Source organism: Lissotriton helveticus, chromosome 1_1, assembly GCF_964261635.1.
Source record: "Lissotriton helveticus chromosome 1_1, aLisHel1.1, whole genome shotgun sequence".
Lineage (NCBI taxonomy): Eukaryota > Metazoa > Chordata > Amphibia > Caudata > Salamandridae > Lissotriton > Lissotriton helveticus.
In genome coordinates, this window is record NC_136057.1 from 1380722575 (window position 1) to 1380746008 (window position 23434).

General features: G+C 47.0%; 1 long non-coding RNA gene and 1 pseudogene across 7 annotated transcripts in view; one reads left to right on the plus strand and one right to left on the minus strand.

Annotated features, from left to right (window-relative positions):
* Positions 1–23434, plus strand: part of LOC144825091 (uncharacterized) — a 1621997-nt gene that overhangs the window by 80076 nt on the left and 1518487 nt on the right. The gene's annotated exons all lie outside the window — the stretch shown is intronic.
* On the minus strand, positions 10096–10601 carry LOC144773046 (large ribosomal subunit protein uL24 pseudogene; annotated as a pseudogene).

Here is a 23434-nt window from a genome sequence, read left to right on the forward strand (position 1 = left end):
CCTAGGCAGACGACATCTTGCTGGTCACAGAACAGCCAGACATCTCTATAGCAGCACTGATGAAATCTATTGACTCCTACTCCCTGCACTCGCGTTATAAGCTAAACCGAGACAAATCCGAAGTTAAACCTCTAAACATCTTCACCAATAGGGAGGCGTTAGGCACTTCTGGGCTCTGTTGGCAAAACAGTTACATCAAATACCTGGGAATTGAATTTGGCAGCTCCACTATTGAGACTCTCCAACATAATGAATCCCTGACCCTGGAGAAAATCAAAAAGCAGCTAGATGGTTGGTCACCTCGATTTATTACTTGGTGGGGCAGACTGGAGACCATCAAGATGATGATCGCGCCGCTGGTAAACTACCTTGTCACTATGCTCTTACTGATATTATCTCAAGAATTCCACCATAAACTGGAAAAGGCTCTTACGAGCTTCATCTGGAAGGGAAAGAAGGCAAGAATTAGCCTTCAGAAGCTTAGACTAGATAAGGCCCTGGGTGGAGTCAACCTCCCGGACTTTAAGAGGTACCAAATAGCCTTCTTAGCCAAACAAGGATCCTATTGGCTGCCCCCCGTGGGCTACTCACCTGTGTGGCTGGATATAGAAAAAGCCCTCCTGGGAGATATTCATCCCATCTCGGTCCTATCAATGAGGGAGAACAAAATCCCTTGCTCGAAATCTTTATTTATTAATATTAAGCGGGCCCTACTTAAAATCGATAAACTGCTTGACACAACAATAAGGCGCTCTAGATGGGAATCGATCTGGAAGAACCCTATCATCACATATAAAGGCAAGTCCCTGTATAACCATTCCTGGATTCGGAGTGGTATCCTCTTCCCTCACCAACTCTACGATGGTGCCTACCCCCTTCCCTTTGCAGGACTCCAATCGAAATTTGGGATCAATGACTCCGATTTACAGCCATCACAAAAGCGGGATTGTCCCCCACACCCCCAGACCTTCTTACATACTTCTCCAGCCTGAATAAGTTAAGTCACCAGGATGTACAAACTGCTAAGCCCACAATCTTCCAGACTGAACGAAAGCTCCACACAGTTTTGGTCCTCTCTCGCCTCTTTTCACATCTCTGAGCCGGAGTGGTCCATGGCATGGAAATCATGTATGAGTCATAAAAAAGCCCTACCTTATCACAAACCAAATACTGGCTCATGCACAGAGTTTTCTGGACGCCCGCTCGCCTCTTTGCCCACAAAATCAGCTCCGACGCCTTCTGCTGAAACTGCAAGCGTGCGGAGGGAGACTTAAACCATCTTATCCTCTAATGCGACTGCGTCTCAACATATTGGGACAGAGTATTTGGTTTTATCCGTAAAGTATTCAATATCTTGCCCACCAAAGAACTCCCTTACCTTGTCTTCGGTTTTGTTAAAGAAACACAGCTTCCTGAACCAGATAGAGCCCTGCTAGATCTCCTTCTCATGGCGGCTGTTAAGGTGATACTAAACAACTGGAAGGACACCAAAACGGCTAGTTATGCTTGCTGGTTGAACTGGGTGATTAACCTCCGAGGGGCAGACAACATTACTCTCCAAAACACGCCCTGGCGGCCCGCACGAAGAAAAATGTGGAACACGCTCGATAACTATTTCAGCGCCCATAAGCCTCCGTGAACTCTCCAGGGTCCTTGGACACTCACATACTGCTAACACAACACATCTCGTGTCATGCTGAAACGGTCAGACCCTTTTTGTTGTACCATGGTGCACCACCCTCTCTTTGTTCTCCTTCTCTCTTTCTATTCTTTCCTTCTCTTCCTTTTCCTTTCTCCTTGGCCTTCGCCTTAGTAAGGTCTAACAACGATAGATGTGATGTCCGGATAGTACCCGGACACAAATGAAGTAACAATGTCCACCATAATAACACCATTGTAATGTGTCGTGATTATCAGGATTATAATATTATGATTTTACCTATGTTTTGATTGTATTTCTACCTGCACACGGAGTATATGCACATCGTAATTTGTTTGTACTGAAATATCCAATAAAACTTTTTGAAATCAAAACAAATTGTATTTTTTCCTTGAGAATTCTCCAGCAAAAAACCTGTGTGGGATTTTTTCACCACTTGAAAAAACTCCTAAAGTTAGTTGCCAGAAGTAAACTTTGCACAACCCTAGCTTTTAGTTGATAAACACACACGCACGCAAACACTTAGACAGAACCTCCGCTACCTTTTGGCTAGGTTTGTGCTATAGAAAAAAACATTTACTAACACAAACATACACCACAGAAGTCTCAGGCCGGATGCCTGGCTCTGCCTCAGCTTGAGACATTCTGTCGAGCCCAGAACGAGCCAAATCTTCCCTACTCTCTCGCACCTAATTCTCAAAGGCCATGACCGTCCAACCCCCACCTGAGTAGAAGATGAGGTGTCAGCAAACAGCACTGTGCAGCACGTCTTTCAGAATGTTTTTATTACAACCTGGGGGAATTCAGATGGGCTCATTGGGAGTATGCCATTGAGTGCTGAGAAGAATGCACTTTACTTCACAGCTTATTTACGATCAGCTCGTCAGCCCCCTGTCCCAACCCCAGCAAGTAATCAAAAAATTAAAACAATGTGATCAATTATTGCCCCAGCGCCAGCAGCTAATCAAAAAATGTATAAAGCCCAACCAGCCATCTGAACTGCCGTCCGTGTGCAGCTGAGCTCTGCGCCTTCACCTCTTTCTCTGTGAAGGCATTTAACTCTGTGAGGGAGTTTCTTTATTTTGATAGCACCGGTTGTTTGCTGTTATTGAGTGTTTACCTCTCCTAATGTCAGTCTTTAAGTATGGGGGTGTCAGTGATAACAAAATTAAAGAAATACTCTGACTTCCCTTAAGTGAGTAGTTTTGTTTCAACTTCAATTAATAATGGAATGTGTTTTTTAATTTAACACTACTAATTTAGCTCCCGAACGAAACACAAAACATTGCCATTTTGTGTTGAATGGGAGAGAGAAGAGGATACCCATCCTGAGGCTGAATATCAGAATGTGTATATAGTAGGGAAACTTGATTTCAAATCCTGGCTTAGTCACATGACCAAATTGTTTGATCCTAAGCAAAGCACTTTACTTCTTTACTTTGCCTCATTATTCCCAAGCATCAAATCTGAGACCACCTTCAAGAATTTATCTGCCTCATATAAGGGGTAATAATCAATTATGTTGCTCCACATACAGTATCGGCCATGCACATGACAAACTAACATCTCTTGTGTTACTCACTACAGTGCTGTCAGGGTATTATAGGTGGGGGAAAAGTTAACGCTTTAAAACCACTGATGGATAATGCAGCGATATATTCTGATGCACCATAGTGACACACACACATCCAAGAAATAACCTGTTTCCTATTTGTCAATTTATTTATTTATTTATTTATTTTATTTTTTTATTTATTTATTGTTTCCTATTTGAAAGAGTCTTATCACATTTGTACTTGCCATTTCCTGTATCATTTACATAGCAAACCATTTAAAGGCTCAGGAACATTTTAAGTAAAGGTCTCCACTGCTCCTTGAAGCTTATGCTTGCATTATACGAAATAACTAAAAAAAAAAATCTAAACGTAAATTATGAATAAGAGCTGCAGCATATCACCGTGCCACCAGCCCACAATCTTTCTCGGTCTGATCGTAGCCTGATTTAGCTGTCTGCCAGAGCTCGAAATCTGCACCACATTTTCAGTCCGTACTGAGTGATATTTAACAACGTATTATTGCTGCTGCCCCTCACTGAACCGTCTTCTGAGAAACAATAGCCTACTCATTTTTCATGTGATCTTATTATGGCCACCGAACATAAAACAAAGAGAGAGCATTCCAGGGGCTTACTACTATTTTTATTCGCTTAGCTTGTGGTGCACGTGCCATGTAACCAAAAACGTGGGGAATAAAAATATGGCACTGCACTATACGCCACTCTGCTCTGTAGCATTCTACTCTATGCCACCGTTCTCTACTCTACTTCACTGTACTCTACTTCACTTTACCCTGCACCACTCCAAGCCACGGCACTCTATGCCACTCCACTCAGCACCACTGCACTCTAAGCCAAAGTACTCTACGCACCTGTACTCTACACCACTGCACTCTACGCCACTGCATTCTATCCCACTCTACACCACTGCACTCTACGCCACTGCATTCTATCCCACTCTACACCACTGCACTTTACGCTACGCTAGTCTACTCTGCACCACTCTATTCTACACCACAGCATTCTACAATTTCGTGACACTCCACTCTACGACACTCCACTCTTCTGAACAGCAGCCATGCTGGTGAACAACATGGCTATCAATAGTTCTTGCATAGACGTGTGGTATTTGCTTTGCCAATACTTGCTTTTTATCGGAAATTGTTGGGCACTAGTCTCGTATGGTATACTGCTCAGTTCTTTAAATGGAAATATAAGATGTTTCTTCAAAATAAATATTTGACTACTAGTACTAAATATAGAGTGCATATACTCACTATATGTTAAATGTTATGTTGTGCTATATGTTATATTTATTTGTACTGCGCACAGCTACTCAACAGAGTTTCCTGGCGCGTGCATTGGAAAAGGAAGCTAAAGCCAAGCAGTAACTAGAAAAGAAGGGTTTTTAATTTTTTCTTAAAGATTATAGGATCCTGGATGCCTTGCAATGCCAATGGCAGTGCGTTCCAGGCCAAGCCAGCTTTCCTAACAAAAGAGCCCCCGCCAAGCCTTTGGCAGTTGAACCTAGGGGTCTGCATCAGTAATTGAGAGAAGGAACGCAGCTGTCTCCCTGGGTTATATTTAGAGTACGTGTTTGCTCCTATTAAGAGTATGTGTTTGCTTCTATTACATTTATTGCACAAGGGCTGAGAAGTACAGGTACTCTACTTTTCAAAATAAAGAAGTGCAGATAATCAGTACTGGACAGTACCTGTCCATTTAAAGCACAAAACCCACCTGCTTACTGAACTTTTGAAAGATCTGTCTTGTGCTCAGCTACCAAAGGTGCACTTCCCTTTCTCACCTGATTAATCCTATGTGGGCTTAAGATCGCTTCTCCTGTCCCCACGCAGCAGAGCTAACGCTGCAGAGGGAACGCCCTGATCATCGCCGCCAGCTGCGAGTGAGCCGGTCCTGTGGCCACGCCCACTCGCTCGAGGCCACGCCCCATTCGTCTTCTTAAGCAGAGCTGATCACGAGCTCTTGTCAGATCACTACTCCTGAGGCACAGCCGGGAGCGCTTTTTTATAACTTGAAACTCTGTTGATTTTAAAAACTTTGTTGTGTTATACTGTGTCACTGCCACTTCCCTTTCTCACCTGATTAATCCTATGTGGGCTTAAGATCGCTTCTCCTGTCCCCACGCAGCAGAGCTAACGCTGCAGAGGGAACACCCTGATCATCGCCGCCAGCTGCGAGTGAGCCGGTCCTGTGGCCACGCCCACTCGCTCGAGGCCACGCCTCATTCGCCTTTTTAAACATGTGCATCCCACATACGCGCAGCGGACGGGCGCAGCGGGCGCGCCGTCAGCGTGCCGAAGGCGCGCCCAAGGCAAGCCCGTCTGGGCCCGTCCGGGCCCGGACGGACCCAGGCCCAGGGACTCTGCCGGAAACCCTTCACCGAATGCACGCGCTGCAACCCAGTTACGCAAGCCCCATCCAAACCAGGTCTTCAACTGGCCCTCCTCAACTGTCGCTCCCTCCCTAAACACGCATATGAAATCAATCTGATGATACAAGACCAAGGCATAGATGCACTATTTCTCACGGAAACCTGGCTTACTGACAGTTCTGATTCAGATATTGTCATCGCCCTCCCCCCAGGTTACCTCATTCAAACTCTGCATAGACCCAGAGGGAGAGGAGGCGGTCTGGCCATTATCTACAGAGAACATCTTATCTGTAGAACAAACGATGCCAATATTGAAGACTCTGAAAGCTGCTATTTTTCCCTCCAAACCTCCCCGACGCACTCCCTTTCGGGAATACTAATTTACCGCCCTCCGGGTAATCCCGGGAAATTCCTGAATGCTGTCACCGAAACGGTATCACAACTAGCCTCCTCCGCTTCGAACTTTCTCCTTGTAGGTGATCTTAACCTTCATTTCACAGACCCCTCTGATCGGACTGCGTCCGACCTTCTCCTGGACCTAATGTCATTCAACATCCGGTTGGTTAACAACGAACCCACCCACGACAAGGGACATCTTCTAGACCCTGTTCTCACCAATATCGCCAATATCACCACCTGCCATCCTTGGCCCCTGCCATGGACTGACCATTTTCTTATCCCCATCTTTTGGGATTCTCCCACCGTCCCCCTCCAACCCATGAAAATCAAGGTCATGGATAGACGTTGGCACAAACTCGTACCATCCGAATGGGCCACCACTCTCTCAAATTCTATTCCAACGCTCTCAACTGACCCTGTCACGGCCGATAAACAATTCAGCTCCTGGATCACAGCCTCTTTGGACACACTCCTCCCCAAAACAGCTACCCTCAAACAGACCAAACGAATGCCTTCTGCTCCGTGGTACACCCCAGAGCTGAAATCGCTACGTCAAGAATGTAAGAGAACTGAGCGATCCTGGAGAAAGGAGAAATCCGAAACAAACAAGGATGCCTATCGCTCCTCCCTACTAACCTACAAAATCTCCATTGGCAAAGCAAAAAGTCTATTCTTTCAGGAAAGAATTGAAAAGTCCGCCTGCTCTAGTAAAGAATCTTTTACCATCTTGAAGGAACTTCTTAAGGTCCCAGACCCCGGCCCTAGAAACCCCCCAGACCCCAAAGCAGACCAGGAAAAATGCCAGCAGCTAGCTAGCTTTTTCCAAGAAAAGATTCAAAAAATCCTCGATTCAATCCCCCCTACAAAACCGACCCACGGAAAACGACCCCCCCCGACACTTCCATCTCCCCACGCCTATCCTCCTGGGGACAATTAACCATCGAAGAAGTCGGAAATACGCTAAAAACCATCAAAAGCGGCTCGCCTAGGGACCCCACCCCGCTACCAACCCTCAAGGAAGTGGCTCCCATAATAATCCCTCCCCTCACTCAGCTGATCAACGCCTCTCTCCAACAGGGAGTCGTCCCCCCTAGCTGGAAAGCGGCTGTTGTTAAAGCGCTTCTTAAGAAACCCTCCTTGGACCCGATGAAATTGGCCAACTACAGACCAATCTCCCTTCTCCCCGGGACCAGCAAGATTGCTGAGAAACTGGTAAATAAGATACTTTCCCAGTTTCTGGAATCCAATAACCGGTTAAAAAACTCACAGACAGGTTTCCGCCCAGGGCAGGGCACTGACATCACCCTCCTGGCAGCGGTGGAAGAGGCCAGAACACTCTTAGACGAAGGAGGATCAGTGGCAGTGATCCTCCTCGACCTGAGCGCGGCCTTCGACACCGTCAACCACCAACTCCTGATTAAAAGGCTCAAAAGGGTCGGTGTTGAAGGCTCCGCTCTTTCCTGGCTTTCTTCCTTTCTGGCCCAACGTTCCTTCCAGATCTGGGAGAATAACACCTGCTCCTCCGTAATACCCCTCCAATGTGGGGTGCCTCAGGGCTCCTCCCTGAGCCCCACATTGTTTAACATCTACATGTCCCCATTGGAGGAGGTTGTCACCCCATTCGGAGTGAGCATCATCAGTTATGCGGATGACACACAACTTGTTGTCTCCATATCCCACCCTAGCCAACAACCTGCGGACTTATTCAACTGCCTGTCGCGAATACAAGGATGGATGAACAGTTCAGCCTTAAAACTGAATGGTTCAAAGACGGACATCCTCCTCCTTGGTCAGAAAGGGCTCACCTTCCCCCAGAATATCTGGCCACCCTGTCTAGGCCCACCCTCAGACCCAAAACAGGAAGTTAAAAGCCTGGGTGTATGGATTGAAACTGACCTATCATTCCCCACACAGGCAAAAAAAGTAGGTGGGACTTGCTTCGGGCTTTTGAAATCTATGAGAAAGATCTTGCCCTTACTTCCTCCCACCTCACAAAAGCTACTAGTCCAAGGCCTAATACTTTCCAGGCTGGATTATAGCAACTCAATCTACTTGGGCGCACCCGAGGCAACTCTGAATAAATTACAGAGAATCCAAAATGTCGCTGCCCGGATCCTCACTAACACTCCTGCCAGAGCCTCAGCCAAACCAGCATTGATTCTCCTTCACTGGCTCCCAGTGAGGAAACGAGTGATATTTAAAGCCCTCTGCCTGGCGCACAAACTACTGCAGAACCAAGGCCCCCCCATTCTAAGAAAATTTATCAAACCGTACAAATCCTCAAGATCGCTCCGATCGGACAAGGAGGCTTTTATCATCCTCCCCAGATTCAAGAAAGCTCGCTCGGGTGGAAGATGCTTCTCGGTCCACACCGCACGCCTCTGGAATGCTCTCCCCCGAGACCTGAGAACAGAACAGAACTATTTACGTTTTAGGAAACGCCTGAAAACTCACCTGTTCCCTTAACTTAATTCTCCCCATCTATGTCTGCTTTCCTCCCTCCACCCCCTTTCCGTTTGCCCCCGGACCCGCAGATGTAGGGATCCTAGCGCTGGGATACCTCCGGGTGACTACGCGCTCTACAAAATTTTTTTTTTTTAATAATACTAATGGTGGCTTGAGTCAGTCAGTGAGTCTAGCCAGTGCCCGGCACCAAAATAAAAATGGACCACATTTATGAACTTGACAGTAAAAAAAAGTGGCCCATATTTTTAAATCAAGCTACTCTCTACTTTTTAAGACATGCCTGGATGGTCCTTGAGGGGGGGGGAACTATATGGATTGTGCATGCTACTTTCAGTGAACAGTGAGAATAACTACCTTCCTTTCCGGTCAAAAACGTAAAAACATTGACAAATCCCTGCTCTTCTACCCACGAAGTGTGATGGTGTATCCACGCTGCATGCAATAAGATAGCAGCATCCACAGCCTGCACAGTGCTCCTTGCTACTGCCGCCTACTCTTTATTTAAAAATGTTTACAACACAATCCCACACACTGCTATGAAACCTGCCCACACACTGGCCTGTTCGACTGGCCCATCTGACACTGCCAATATACTAGACCAGGCTCCCCTCTACCAAGCAATGGGTCCCTCCAGCTGAGAGGCCAAGGATAACACGGCGTCTGAGGTGACCGTCCTTTAGTCCAATGTGGAGTGACCCTCCATACCCTGGTAAAGAGGCAAGGAATGGCATTGTATCAAAAGAAAAATACAGCCCTCTCCCTAATACAAAGTTATGCTTCAATCAGAGAGGCCAATAATTGGATGGGCTCAGGGGCAAATCGTTCCTCTGTCTCAAATGAAATGTGATCCGTTCAGCAACACGGTCTAGGATTGGATAGTAAGAACAGACTCATCTTTCTTTAAGGCAAGATTATATCTCCTTCGGAGACAGGGCCGGCTTTAAGGGAGTGCGACTGGTGCGGCAGGGATATTTGCCGCAGACAGGCCACGGAAAAAACGGTCATGTCGACTAAGTCTGTCAATGTCTGCAGTCTTTCAAGGTAGCAGCTGGGTGGACACACACACTGCAGCCCGCGGCTTCACCGACGTGGCTTAAAGCGCGTGGTGGACCTGGTGGTCCACCACGCGCTTCACCTCTCAAAAGAGAGATGTTCCATCAGCAGATCGTTGTACGCCAGTGTGGCTGCTGTTCAATATGGCCAAAAGTTAGTGGTGGGGTGGGGTAGATTTTAATGAGGTAGATTGGGGAAGAGTGGAATGTAGATTGGAGTAGTTTGGAGTGGGGTACATTGGAGTAGAGTGGAGTGAGGTAGATTGGGTAGAGTGGGTTAGAATGGGGTAGATTGGGATTGAGTGAGGTGGACTGGGCTGGGGTAGATTGGGGTCGATTGTAGTGGTGTAGAATGGAATAGATTGGAGAGGAGCTGAGTGGGATAGATTGAAGTGTGGTGGGTAGAATGGAATAGATTGGAGTGGGGTAGATTGGTGTGATAGATTGGAGTGGGGTAGATTGACTTGGAATAGATTGGGTAGAGTGGAGTGGGATATAGTGGAGTGTGGTGGGGTGGAGTGGGGTAGAGTGGAGTGTGGTGGATTGGGGTGGAGTGAAGTGTGGATTATTGACAACGTTTTTTTTATTGATTCTTTACAGCAGTCGATTTAACTCTTGCATTTTTTCAATGGTTTCTTCCTTATATTTGCCCTTCTCCTTGCCAACTTGCTGAGATTTGGATTTGCACTCCAAGAACTTTTTGCGATCCTTTTCCAACTTGAGTCTGGTGATCACCACCTTGCTACGGTGAATTTCAACATGGACAGTTGTTCCATTGGCCTTTTCACGCTCTACACGCTCAATGTAGATTACATACTTTTTTCTGTTAACCTGAACTACTTTGCCAATCTGCTGACCTTTGTAGTGTCCCCGTACGACCTGGACCTCATCATCCTTGCAGATTTGCATAGAACGGACATTGTACTTTTGCCTCAACTCCATGGACAGAGGAGAGGACATTATCTTCCTGCGCACATGGGAAGGCGCATTGAAGTATCTCTTGCGGTTCTTGCTGCGGTCAGAGGTTACAAAGGGACTGAACATCATGATGGCCAGCTGCACAACCGACAATGGCCGCCGGAAAAGGGCAAAGTGTGGATTATTGAGATAGATTGGAGTGCAGTGGAGAGGGGTAGATTGAGAAAGAGCAGGGACGGCTCCTTCGCTATGGCGGAGGAGTGTCGCCTCCCCACTGCTTTTGAGCAGTGCAAAGAAGAAGCATAAAATGATAAGTTATTATCATTTTATGCTTCGTGCTGCTTTGGAGGCAGGCGGGTCTGCTCTGCTGTCCGAGCAGCGGAGGATTGGTTTACCCACTCCTAAGTGCGCAATGTCTGTTTGGTTTGCCCTCTCGGGCCGCCCAAACCAGTCATGCGCACTTTCCCCATTCTCCATGCAGGCTGCATATACCTGGTTGAGCGTCCAACCAGGACTCTCAAAACCAGTCACGACGCTGCATTGCAGCGTTGGGATTAGTCGGGGGAGCCTGGGTGCCTACCAATCACAACAACTTATTGCAGCATTGTGATTGGTTAGTCGGCCCTTGCTGTGCTTCCGTCCAGAGAAGGGTAGAAGCGAAGACGCGGGACCCAGTGCAACAGTACGTTTTTAAAGATTTTTTTTTTTAGATGCGCGAGCCTCGCATGACCCCCCTCCCCACTGCGTGACCCGCCCGCCCAGCCACCCATGAGTCATGCCGGCCACCACTGAGAAAGAGTGGGGTGGATTGGGGTAGAATGGGGTGGAGGGTATTGTGTAGGTTGGATTGGAGTGGATTGGGGTAGATTAGAGTGGAGTGGAGTGTGGTAAATTGGGGTGGAGTGGGGTAGATTGGAGTAAACTGGAGTGAGTTGGATTGGAATGGAGTGGGGAAGTTTGGAGTGAAGTGGGGTAGATTAGGGTAGACTGGGATAGATTGGACTGTAGCGGGGTAGATTGAACTGAAATGGGGTAAACTTGAGTGGGGGTGGTGTGGGGTAGATTGGGGTTGGAGTGTAGTAATCTGAAGTGGAGAAGATTGGGATGGGGTAGGTTGGGGTGGGATAAAATAGATCAGAGTGGGGTGGAGTGGGTTAGATTGAATTGGAGTGGGGTAGATTTGAGTGGAGTGTGGTAAAATGGAGTGGGGTAAATTCAGTGGATTGGAGTTAAGTTGAGTGGAGTGGGGTAGATTGTGATGGATTGGAGTAGGGTAGATTGGGGTAGAATGGTGTGGGGTAGAGTGGAGTGGAGTTGGATAAAGTGGAGTGAAGTAGTTTGGGACGACTGGAGTGGGGTAGATTGTAGTGGGGTAGATTGGGTGGATTAGGCCAGATTGTGTTTGGGTGGAGTGGGGTAGATTGGGGTGGGGTGGGGTGGATTGTAGTGGATTTGGATAGATTGGAGTAAAGTGGACATTAGAGCAGAGTAGATTAGGAATGAGTATAGTGGGGTGCAGTGGAGTAGAGTTTAGAGGAGTGGGGTAGATTAGGGTAGAATGGTGTGGTGTAGAGTGAAGTGGAGTTGGATAAAGTGGAGTGAGGTCGTTTGGGGACGACTGGAGTGGGTTAGATTGGGTGGATTAGTGGAATGGGGTAGATTGGAGTGGAGTAAGGTAGATTGGAGTGGATTAGGCCAGATTGTGTTTGGGTGGAGAGGGGCAGATTGGGGTGGTGTGGGGTGGATTGTAGTGGAGTTGGATAGATTGGAATAAATTGGAGATTGGAGCGGAGTAGATTAAGAATGAGTATAGGGGGTGCAATGGGGTAGAGTTGAGTGGAGTGGGGTAGATTAGGGTGGAGTGGGGTACATTTAAGTGGTGTAGATTGAGTGGATTAGAACAGGTTAGCTTGAAATGGAGTGGGGTAGATCAGGGTAAACTGGATTCGGGTAGAGTGGAGTGGGGGGGTAGATGGGGTAGTTTGGAGAGGGATAGATTGGCATGGGCTAGATTGTGGTAGATTAAAGTGGAATTGGTTAGATTGGAGTGGAGCGGGGTAGATTGGGATAGATTGGAGTGCAGTAGAGTAGGGTAGAGTGGGGTGGGGTGGGGTAGATTTAGGTGGGGTGGATTAGGATAGATGGGCAAAGATTAGAGTGGAGTAGATTGGGGGTAGAACGGAGTGGAGTGGGTGTAGATTGGGTGGAGTGGGGTGGGATAGATTGTAGTGGGATAGACTGGGGTTAAGTTGATTGGGCTAGACTGGAAAGTGGAGACTGCGGTAGATTGCAGTGGGTAGAGTGGAGTAGATTGGAGTGAAGTAAATTGGAATGGAGTAGATTGGGGTGGTGTGGGGTAGATTGGAGCGGAGTGGGGTAGATTGGGATGGAGTGGGTTGGATTGGGGTAGATGAGTGGAGTGGGGTAGATGGGAGAGGAGTGGGTTAGATTTGAGTGGGATGGTTTCAGGTAGATTGGTGTAGATTGGTATCAAAGAGAGTAGAGTGGGGTAGATTGGAGTGAGGTTGATTGGGTGAAGTGGGGTAGAATAAAGTGGAGTAGATTAGGGTCAATTGTAGTGAAGTGGAGTAGGGTAGACTGGAGTGGAGTGGGATAGATTAGAGTAGGGTCAAATGGGCAGATTGGAGTGGAGGGGCGTAGAGTAGAGCAGCTTGTTGTGTTGTGGAGTGAGTGGGGTGGGGTTGAGTGGTGTATTGTAAAGTATCTTAGAGTGGAGGGGAGTAAACTGTAGTGGCATGTAGTAGAATGTCGTAGAATGGAGTGGCATGGCATTGAGTTGAAGGGCATAGATTGGAGGGGAGTATTGTAGAATGGAGTGGCTTAGTGTGGCGTTTGCTTGGTGTGGTAGCGCACTGCCATTACAGAAAACACATTTTCAGTTGAAATGATCATTACATTTGTACATGCATATAATTTCACTGCTCTTCAGAATTGCAAAAAAATATGCTTCATTTGTACTTTAGTAATTCTGATATATTCTAAAACATCAGCACAGTTCAATTTAGTTGTGTGCTAGAAAAAATAATATCCTACACCCTCTCCTCTCTCATGGCTACTCAGCAGGATTGCCACATAAATTCTCTCACTTTGAAGTCATCGAAAGAAAAGTAAACACCAAGCTCCCTCAGAAGAAAGAGCATGACATTTGACCTCTGTCTTTTAACACACAGCAAATGTGACCGGATAAGAACAAGATTTAAAGGCCTTTTTACAGAGTACTCAGAAGACCGCAGTAAACTAGGAATGGTCTTGGTAGAGATGAACTCAAGCTGGACAGCCTAAAACAAATAAAGCCAGCAGATAGAAAGCAAGCAACTGAGAGCTACAAACCACAAAGCCAATAGTAAGCAATGGATGAAATGCATTCCCAGGAAAGCTCTCCAAATGCCCACAAGAAGTCGTAAGCATACCAGACAGCTGCAATGTCTGGTAGCTCCGGCCTAAAAAATGATTAAAAGCAATTTAATCTGAATAATTGGAGCCAAGGGACGCTGCTGCCTGCAGGACTTTAATGAAGACAGCTCCATCAGCCCCTCTGAAGAATGGTGCCCTGGGCCCAGCTCGTAAATGTCAAAAGCCGACCCCAGTGTCAGTAAAATTAAGGAACCAATTTGCACCCAATGGCTCAGGGCCATCACAACTTGGGGGGGGGGGGGTTGCGCATTACTCTTTTGACGCAAAATTGCTGAGAATTATGCCCATTTTTATATTTATGAGTAATTTGTCTCAAAAACCTAACCACAGTGCTGCTGGCTGCTGCTATTTGTGTTCTGTTGCATTTAGAGCAATTTTTATTTATTTATTTATTTTTACTGCAAAATGCATCCTCAGGTCTATTTTGGACCCAAGGGTGCATGTTGCGATAAGAAAATAGTGCTAAATACTAGGTTATATTCCTCATGTAATTCTGCATAATCTCATATAATTTTGCTGTAATTTCACATAATTGGGTTTGTTGGCATAGAAACATCCCTCTCATGGTGATGGACGGGCTCCCCTGCCCTGAGTGCCCCAGCAGTAATGATGTCTGGATCCATATTACTGATTTTTGTTGTCATGGATGAACATGGACCATGCATGTGCACCATGACATAGACCTGCCTCACAGATTTTGATTTTTTTGGACCAGGAGGGGTATCCAAAGTCTATCCTCATACTGGTGAAAGGCTACTGCTTTTGTTAGGCATTAAGCAGCACAAGCGGTTGGTGGCAGCCTACCATATAGTGATCAGTAGGAGTGAACAGGAACATTTTACCTGTGTCACTGGAGTGAAGCCTGCAGGCTTGCAGGCTCACTCATATAAAGTTCTGCTGCTGGGTGCTCAACTCACCCCTGGCCTACTTCAGTTTGGTGTGGAGTGCTGTGCAGTGTGTGTATGGTGCACATATGCTGGAAGTATATGTACCTATGAATAGCACAATAAAGTTATAATGCAGTGCTGTGCAGTGCATGTACATTACATGAATGTGAAGGGTGTGTGCATGTCCATTAATAGTACAATCCATAAAGGATGTAGTGCCGTGCAGCGCGTGTATGCTAGAAGTATGTTCTGGGTATACTTGTGCCTGTGAAAGGTAAAAATACTTGGAAGACACCCTGGGTTCCATTTTGGGAGACCCTGGGCTGATTGGAGGAACATGGGGGTAGGAGGTAGAGGATTCCCCCAGACAGATTTGTGGATTGCTGCATTCCTTGTGCTGGGTGGAACACATTGGACAAAGGGAGAGCCAGGCTCTTTAGTACACTTAAAAGGGTGCTCTTTGATTCAGAGAGAGGTCACTGGAAACAGGGCCGGACTGGCTGTAGCAGGCACTGGGCGTTTCCTCGGTGGGCCACCAAGGTGGGGGCCAGTTTTGGGTCCCTGGGGGGCTGTATTTGTTACCGGGACCGGCAATATCGGCCCCTTGTAACAAATTTGTCCGGAACCTGCCCTAACAAACAGCTCGGCTGCGCCACCCCCCTCCCCCCAGGGAGGTGCCTAGCAGTTTGCAAGGGCTGGATTCATTTCCCAGTCCAGCCGTGACTGGGAAGGGGCCTGGGCTAATAAGAGAATCGTAAGGAGTAGGGCTGAGGCCCTGGTGTAATCTGTAGATAGCAAAACCAAAGGGGATGATGGACGGAGTGTTGAACATTGCAAGCACTCACCCCCAGTCAACTGATCTGGGTTTAATCCATCATCATTCTTTAGCTTACTGGTTCCTCTGAAGGGTTTAGAATTATGACAGGAAGAAATGGTGCTCAAGCACGTACGCAATGGAGTTTGAAATGTGAACAGATGAATACGGTGCCGCCAGGTCAGGGGTAACAAACCCAAGCAAAAACAACCCCTGCAAGTGTGTTGGTCAGAGCCACCACTGTACAATTGAACTAAGTCCTGTGCACACGTTTTTTGCATAATTGGTTTTAGTGTGAAAACCACTCATCAAAGTACTTTCAGTAGAGAAATATGAAGGTCGACATCAGAAGTATCTTTACGGAGATTTTTTATTATCAAATATTGCTTGGTCAAAACAAAGAGAAAACTAGCCGACACGTGTTTCGTCACAAGGAATTAAACTTGTGACTCTTAAGGGCTGTGGTGAAAGAACAGTCTGTAGCTCGGGAGTCGGTATGCCAGTGATAATTCCAACCCGGTAGTCGATACAGGTGCATCTAATTACACAAATGGTTCATCAAAAGAAAGGGATAGAAGGGGAAGGCAAACGTTGCCTGTTCCCGGTGTTTTCGTGGTAAATGAAAAACACCAAACGAGCAGAAGGGTACGTCCCTGTGGTGGGGAGACCTCAGCTCCCTAGTCTGTCGGGCGATATTGAAGTCTGGATTTCCGGGTAGTCTTTAGCTCACTCCGCCACCCCAGTTCAGACATGGCCATATGCAAATCAGTCTGACCCTATGCCTCATGGGAACAGTCCAGCCAGAACTGCCAAGCCATGTCTTCCCTGGAACGGAAACAAGAATCCTGGGTCCGGTTTCGGCTAATCAGCCATCATCAGCCAGGCTAGCATGAATCCAGTGGCAAAGTGAGCAAGGGACCCCTACTGGGCATACCCTTCCAACTTAGGGCGAACAAAGCAAAACCAAAGGGGATTATGGATGGAGTGTTGAACATTGCAAGCACTCACCCCCAGTCAACTGATCTGGGTTTAATCCATCATCATTTTTTGCTAAGTTCGCCCTAAGTTGTCAGGGTATGCCCAGACCTGGGTCCCTTGCTCACTTTTCCACTGGATTCAAGATAGCCTAGCTGATGAGGGTTATGAACTCGAAACCAGTCCCAGGGTGCTTGTTTCCGGTCCAGGGAAGACATGGCTTGGCAGTTCAGGCTGGTCTGTTCCCATGAGGCACATGGTCAGACTGATTTGCATACGACCATGTCTGAACTGGGATGGCGGAGTGAGCTAAAGAATGATGATGGATTAAACCCAGATCAGTTGACTGGGGGTGAGTGCTTGCAATGTTTAACACTCCGTCCATCATCCCCTTGGGTTTTGCTCAGTTCGCCCTAAGTTGGCAGGTTACGCCCAGACCAGGGTCCCTTGCTCACTTTGCCACTGGATTCAAGATAGCCTGGCTGATGAGGGTTATGAACTCGTGCTTGTTTCCGGTCCAGGGAAGACATGGCTTGGCAGTTCGGGCTGGACTGTTCCCATGAGGCACATGGTCAGACTGATTTGCATACAACCATGTCTGAACTGGGGTGGCGGAGTGAGCTAAAGAATGATAATGGATTAAACCCAGATCAGTTGACTGGGGGTGGGTGCTCGCAATGTTTAACACTCCGTATATCATCCCCTTTGGTTTTGCTAAGTTCGCCCTAAATTGGCAAGGTATGCCCAAACGTGGGTCCCTGGCTCACTTTGCCACTGGATTCAAGATAGCCTGGCTGATGATGGTTATGAACCCGAAACGGGTTCCAGGATGCTTGTTTCCGGTCCAGGGAAGACAAGGTTTGGCATTTCGGGCTGGACTGTTCCCATGAGGCACAGGGTCAGACTGATTTGCATTCGGCCATGTCTGAACTGGGGTGGCAGAGTGAGCTAAAGAATGATGATGGATTAAACCCAGATCAGTTGACTGGGGGTAAGTGCTTGCAATGTTTAACACTCCGTCCATCATCCCCTTTGGTTTTGCTAGGTAATCTTTAGATGCACATATCACTTTGGCTGACATTCGGGTGTGAACCTCTAGTCACTCCCATGGTCTGTGTTAAGGGGCTATAAGATTTGGAGTTGTTCCTACTGTGACGGACTGCTTTCTGGAGCATGGGCAGGGCAGAGGAGAGGGGACTTCAAAAGGAAGTGGATGACCAACATACACTTCAAAGACTCAGAGGCTTATTTACAAGCCTGGTGCGCTGCCGAAACGTCACTTTTAATGCTGCTACAGTGGCACACACTGTAGAACCATATCTACAAGGCCATGTAAAGCCACCCTGCGTGGCTTTTTATGGCCTTGTAGATATGGTGTGAGACAACACAGCGCAAGTCACTGCATTGCCTCACACCTCGATAGGGAAACATATCATGGGCGTTACAGTGGGTGTTCCCACATAACACACATGGCATTTGACACATTCCCATATTTACAACATGCGGTAAACCTGGGATTGCGTCAAAAGCCTATGCCTCCCGAGGGGTGGTGTGACAGTTGTTTTTTTTGGTGAAGGAAGGGGTCCCATCCTGCACAAAAACAACCTAATTTCAACACAGGCACCCTTGCACCATGGTGCAACAGTGCCTGCGTAGGTGCTAGGCCGCCATTTGTGCACCGGCGCAATATAAGAGGACGGGAATGTGCCATATCTCATAGATACAGTGCATTCCTGCTCTTTTCTTTTGATGTAGGGCAGTGCAGCAGCAAGACTTGTGGCAATGCCCTATGCCAAAAATAATTTAATGAGTCCCTGGGACTCTAAATCAAATTTGGTGTCTAGAAATGGAGTATAAGAAGGGGAGTTCGAGGCCCCCAACATTTTCAACTGCCAGTTAGGCTGTGCGAGGAGAATAAGATCTGCAATACTTCTGCCTGTGACCAGCTCTGGAGGCCAAGGCTTGCCACTCTCCCAGTAAGGTGAGGGCACATCACCCAGGGACTTCAAGTCCACCTGCCGTTGGAGCCTGGCGCATCAGCACCTGCCTGCATGCCAAGACCAGTATGCCCTGTGAGGAAGATGAGAGCTTTGGAGGGAGGGCGGTCCAGTAGGGGTTCCTGGCGATGGGATCCCTGTAGCAACGCGTGAAGAGATGGCTGCTGCACTAATCGGGTAGTTGCCTGTGTGCAGGGAAAAGTAGGCGATCCCCCATATGCCCAGAGGAGGGCCACCATGAAGTTAGTCGTGAATGTTGCTGCGTGATCGGATCATCACAACCCCACATGCGGGTTGGGGCCTATGTGAATATCACTGCTGTGCTGATCAGGCCATAGCCTCTGCACAGAGGGAGAAAAGTGAACCTGCATACCAGGGGTAGCCATTTGAACATGGCTCCTTGCGTGCTTTGGTTAGGACCATCAGAGGTGGAAGGAGTCCACCATTGTGACCCAAGTGGGCTCATGCCGCAACTGCGGACCAGTGCCAGGAGCATCGCAGCCCCCTCCTTAACTATGTAGAGGATCCCAAGAAACGTACTTGCATCAGTGGTGCATCAAGAACCTCCCTGGCCACTGCAGAACTGTGTGTGAGGAACTCCTGGCTACCTGACTGCAGCCCTCCTGGGCTGCTTGTGAAAGATTTACTAGAGGCAGCTGCTGCAGCTTAAGCGCCTGCAAAGGGGGCACGTTCAGAGACTGGTCGCTCAGATCCTGCTGGTGCAGGTAAGACTGATTTATAGGCCAGACGTCTCCGGGGGAACTTGCCTGCCAGATAGCGCTTTGTTGCTGGAACGTTTTTGATTTTTAATAAAGAGTCGGATTGGGACTCCTGGGACTTGGACTACTAGTGGGGCTTAACCTGAATGTTGCCTTTAGTGAATGTGGAATAATTACTACTGCTAGAGAGAGGGTAGTGGGACTCGGGGACCCGCATATAAAACACCAGAGCCCTGAACTCAGGGGACTGCATGTATTGTTTGTGAATGTCATATTTTACTTTATGTTCATATATAAATGCTCCTTTTTTCATAAAATCAAGTATTTGATTGGACAATCCTTTATTGCTGCTGCTGAATGTATTTTGAATTGTGAGCCTGTGTTCACCTCCTGTGTCTACCTCCCCCGAAAAGCCTTGGGCTGCTCAACCTGCGCTACCAGTGAGAATCAAGTGCTGAAGGGGTATTTTGCCCAGTTTCTCAGGGTCCATAGTAGGGCAGACCCTGGGCCATCAGGAGTCAAAGGCCTCAAATCCCACTGTTGAACTCAGTGGCTCCTGCTCCTTGCGTGTCCCTCTGAATGGATGCAGCATGTGGCTACTAGACAATCAGATGTGATTCAACTCCAGTAAATGTAGAAGTGTTAATTCATTCTTCAGATGAGGGGCCCACAAGCAGTAACCTCCTTATAGTCCAAGAGAGCAGCAATAACTGCTTTACTTAGAACAAACACTCTATAACACCCGAAACATTCTAACACTAGAACCCACAATACCATTACCCTAGAACCAAACATGTATTGATAAATGCATTGGCAATTACCACTAAGCATATTACATTATTCCCCCATCTCCGATTTTTTTCTTTTTTGAACACAGAAAAATAACTTTTCCTTTTAAAACTTTTTCTTTAAAAATAGCACATCTTGCATTTTGGCCTGCAGTCTTGTCATTCGAGATTACCTGGCAACAACATCACTCTTATAACCTACACCAAAAAAGAGTCATCATCCTTCCTCAAGGAGGATTTATCTTCTAAATCAGTTCTATGCCTCTTGCTAGTACAAACAGAATTATCCTCAAACACATCACAATTCTGGACAGCACAATCAATGTTCATCTACATTTTGCTCATGTTCTCCTGACTTTGGTTTTGAACCATACTCTTCATTGTTCTTCCTCACGTCAGTAGTCAGCATTGAATCAGAATAATATAGTTCAGAAGAATATTTCCTCTTGTTCATTGGAAATAGGTTCCACACTATTTTTGCTCCACGACCATCTACCACAAAGGAGAACAGAAGCTTTGCTAGTCTTCACCACGTTAAACAATATTGAAAACGTAGTTTCTCCTTTCATCACGTTAGATGGCTTGTTTATCAAAACCCAGCTCCCTTCTCCAATTTCCATATTTTTCCTGTTATCAACCATTCCTTCTGCTCTTCCTGTTTCTGTGCCTCCCTTTCCTTCAATCTATCTACCCAATTGGCTGTTATCGACTTATTGGTTTGACATTTCTGCTTGAGCCAAACTGGTAATAGCTAATAGTTGAATTCTAGCTTCCCTACCCCTCAAAGCTGAAAAGGAAAACACCTGTAGTTGTATAAGGTGTAGTTTAATAGGACCAAGTCTTCTGTTTGAGAAAATTTAAAACATCAAAACTTGCCGGCATGGCAGTGTGGATGCGGTCTTTCAAAAATCGATTTGCCCTTTCTACAAGACCGTTTGCAGCAAGGCTATACAAAGCCACTTGCAAATGACTGATGTCACACATTTTCAGGAAATTATTCATTTCTGTAATGACAAATTGGATGCCATTGTAAGGACAATCTCTTTCGTAGGTTCCTGTAAAAGGAAACCCCCCTTTAAAAAACGAAATAACATTTGTTGTGTTAGTTATTTTGACAAAAGAAAAATAGAACCATTTAGAAACGTAGTCAATTAACACAATAAGATAATTATTAACCCTGGGCAAAGCACTACGCTACGCTCGCGTAGTTTGCGAAGTTTCCGCTACTTTACCTATGTGAATTGCATGTAGCACAGTGCAAACACACGTAGCGTAGTGCAGCGGTCATTTTTAGCTTGCTCGCGGTCCTCAACGTCAAGTTGGCTACTACGAGCAAGCAAAATGACATCCTGGCGAGACTTTTTCTTCGTTCGCGATCAGCAACATCAAGTTGCCGATTGCGAGCGTGGAAAATAAACCTTACGGCGAGATTCTCAATGCGGGGAGGTCAGGTTGCGAGTGGTCGTGTATGCTCGTGACCGCTCGCGGTGAGAAACTACCAGTCCACGTTGAGAAAGTTGCCGCTCAAGTAAAAATCTACTCGAGCGTCAGAAAACTACAGCTCGCACTTTGCAAGATGCCGTTTTCAATGATTGCACAGTGCCGGATGCTTGTCCGCACTGTGCAACCATTGAAAATGGCATCTTGCACAGTGCGAACAGGCTACTACGCAGTTTGTGTAGTGCTACGCATAGCTCGCGTAGTGCGAAGTGCACTTCGCGTAGCTATGCGTAGCGCTACTTCACGAACTACGCCCAGGGTTAATAATTATTAGCTCCAGGAATCAGATGGAAAGGACTCGGAATTTACATTGTTACTTTCTCCCATACTACTTCATGAAGAGGAACTGGAAAAAGGGGCTTGTTAAACATTTTCCAGCATTTGTTTGACAAAATGCACTGTGGACACAACCAAATCACTCACATTAAGGATCAAGATGGCTCACAAAAATTCCATACCAAAGAGATTCTTGAGGATTTAAAAGAATTGTTATAGGAAGCTATATATTAAAATTCCTGGAACTCCTTAACTCCCTTCTTACGACTTCAGTTTCCGGAGAAGACAGGGCTCACCTGAATGATCCAATAGAAATGGAGGTGATTGTTATGGCAATAAAAGCTATTCGTTCTGGAAAGACACCAGGCCCCAATAGCTTCTCCATTGCTTTTTATAAAACCTTTATATTCTCGGTCATCAAGTACCTAAAAATACCCTTGATCTTTTTGCTCTTCATGTCCCGGTCTCTGGCAGTCAATACGCTGTGTTGTCCCACCCCCTGGTGAACCAATTATTGATCGAGAACAGTTGCACCGCCAAGTAATATAAATAGTTATCTGAGAGTCCCAGACCTCCTTCAAATGGCGATTTACGCAGTGAGTGAAACGCTACTCTATGTCAGCACACTCCCACACAAATCTGGTCATTTTTGCAGTTAAGGAGCAAAACCATTTGTGGGGGATGAGGTATGGATAATTGCTCAGCATGTACAGGTAGTGTGGCAAACACATCATTTTAAAGAGGGCCGTGCACCCCATGGGATTCAGGGGGAATTTGGCCCACCGATTGAAGTCGCGATCAAGCCGCAGATCCAGATCCTGGATGTTAAGGGGCAAGGCCAGGCCCTGCATGGGAGACACGTAGACCCCCAGATATTTAAACGAGTTATGCCAAGAGGGAATGTTCGGACACCAAACCCGCCCTAGAGCATCACTCCTGATGACTACTAGGAAGGATTTGCCCTCATTAACTTCGAGCCCAGACACCTCACCATAGAGCTGGAGAAGTTTAAGGCACCAAGGGCCGGATCACTGTGGATTACTCAGGAACAGGAGCATGTTGTCCGCATATTACAATACGCGATCCTCGAGACCAACTCTCCATTGCCAGCCCCACACTGCACTGTATGACCCGCGCCAGAGGCTCCATCACTAGAGCAAATACCAGTGGGGACAGGGGTCACCCCTAGCGCATGTCACATTCAGTGGGGAATACTGCAGACAGAACCCCATTCATTCTGACCTGAGTAGTCAGGCATGGTAGAGGAGCCGAACCATGCTGCAAAACCATCCCCTAAACCATCCCAACGAAGAACCCCCTTCAGGAAGCCCCATTACACTGTGTTGAACGCCTTGGAGAAGTCTATCAACAGGAAAGCCAGATTACCCTCAAGGTCAGTCACACGGGAGAGTGCCACCTGAACCCTCCTGGCATGTGCTGCGGCCCAGCATAAATCTGCACTAGTCTGGGTGGATTAGATAGACAAGGTTTTACACTGCTGCATGGCCAGCACTTTGTCATAAATCATGATGCCTGCGTTGATCAATGAAATCGGCCAGTAAGAGGAACACTGGTCTCTAGGGAGCCCATCCTTGGGC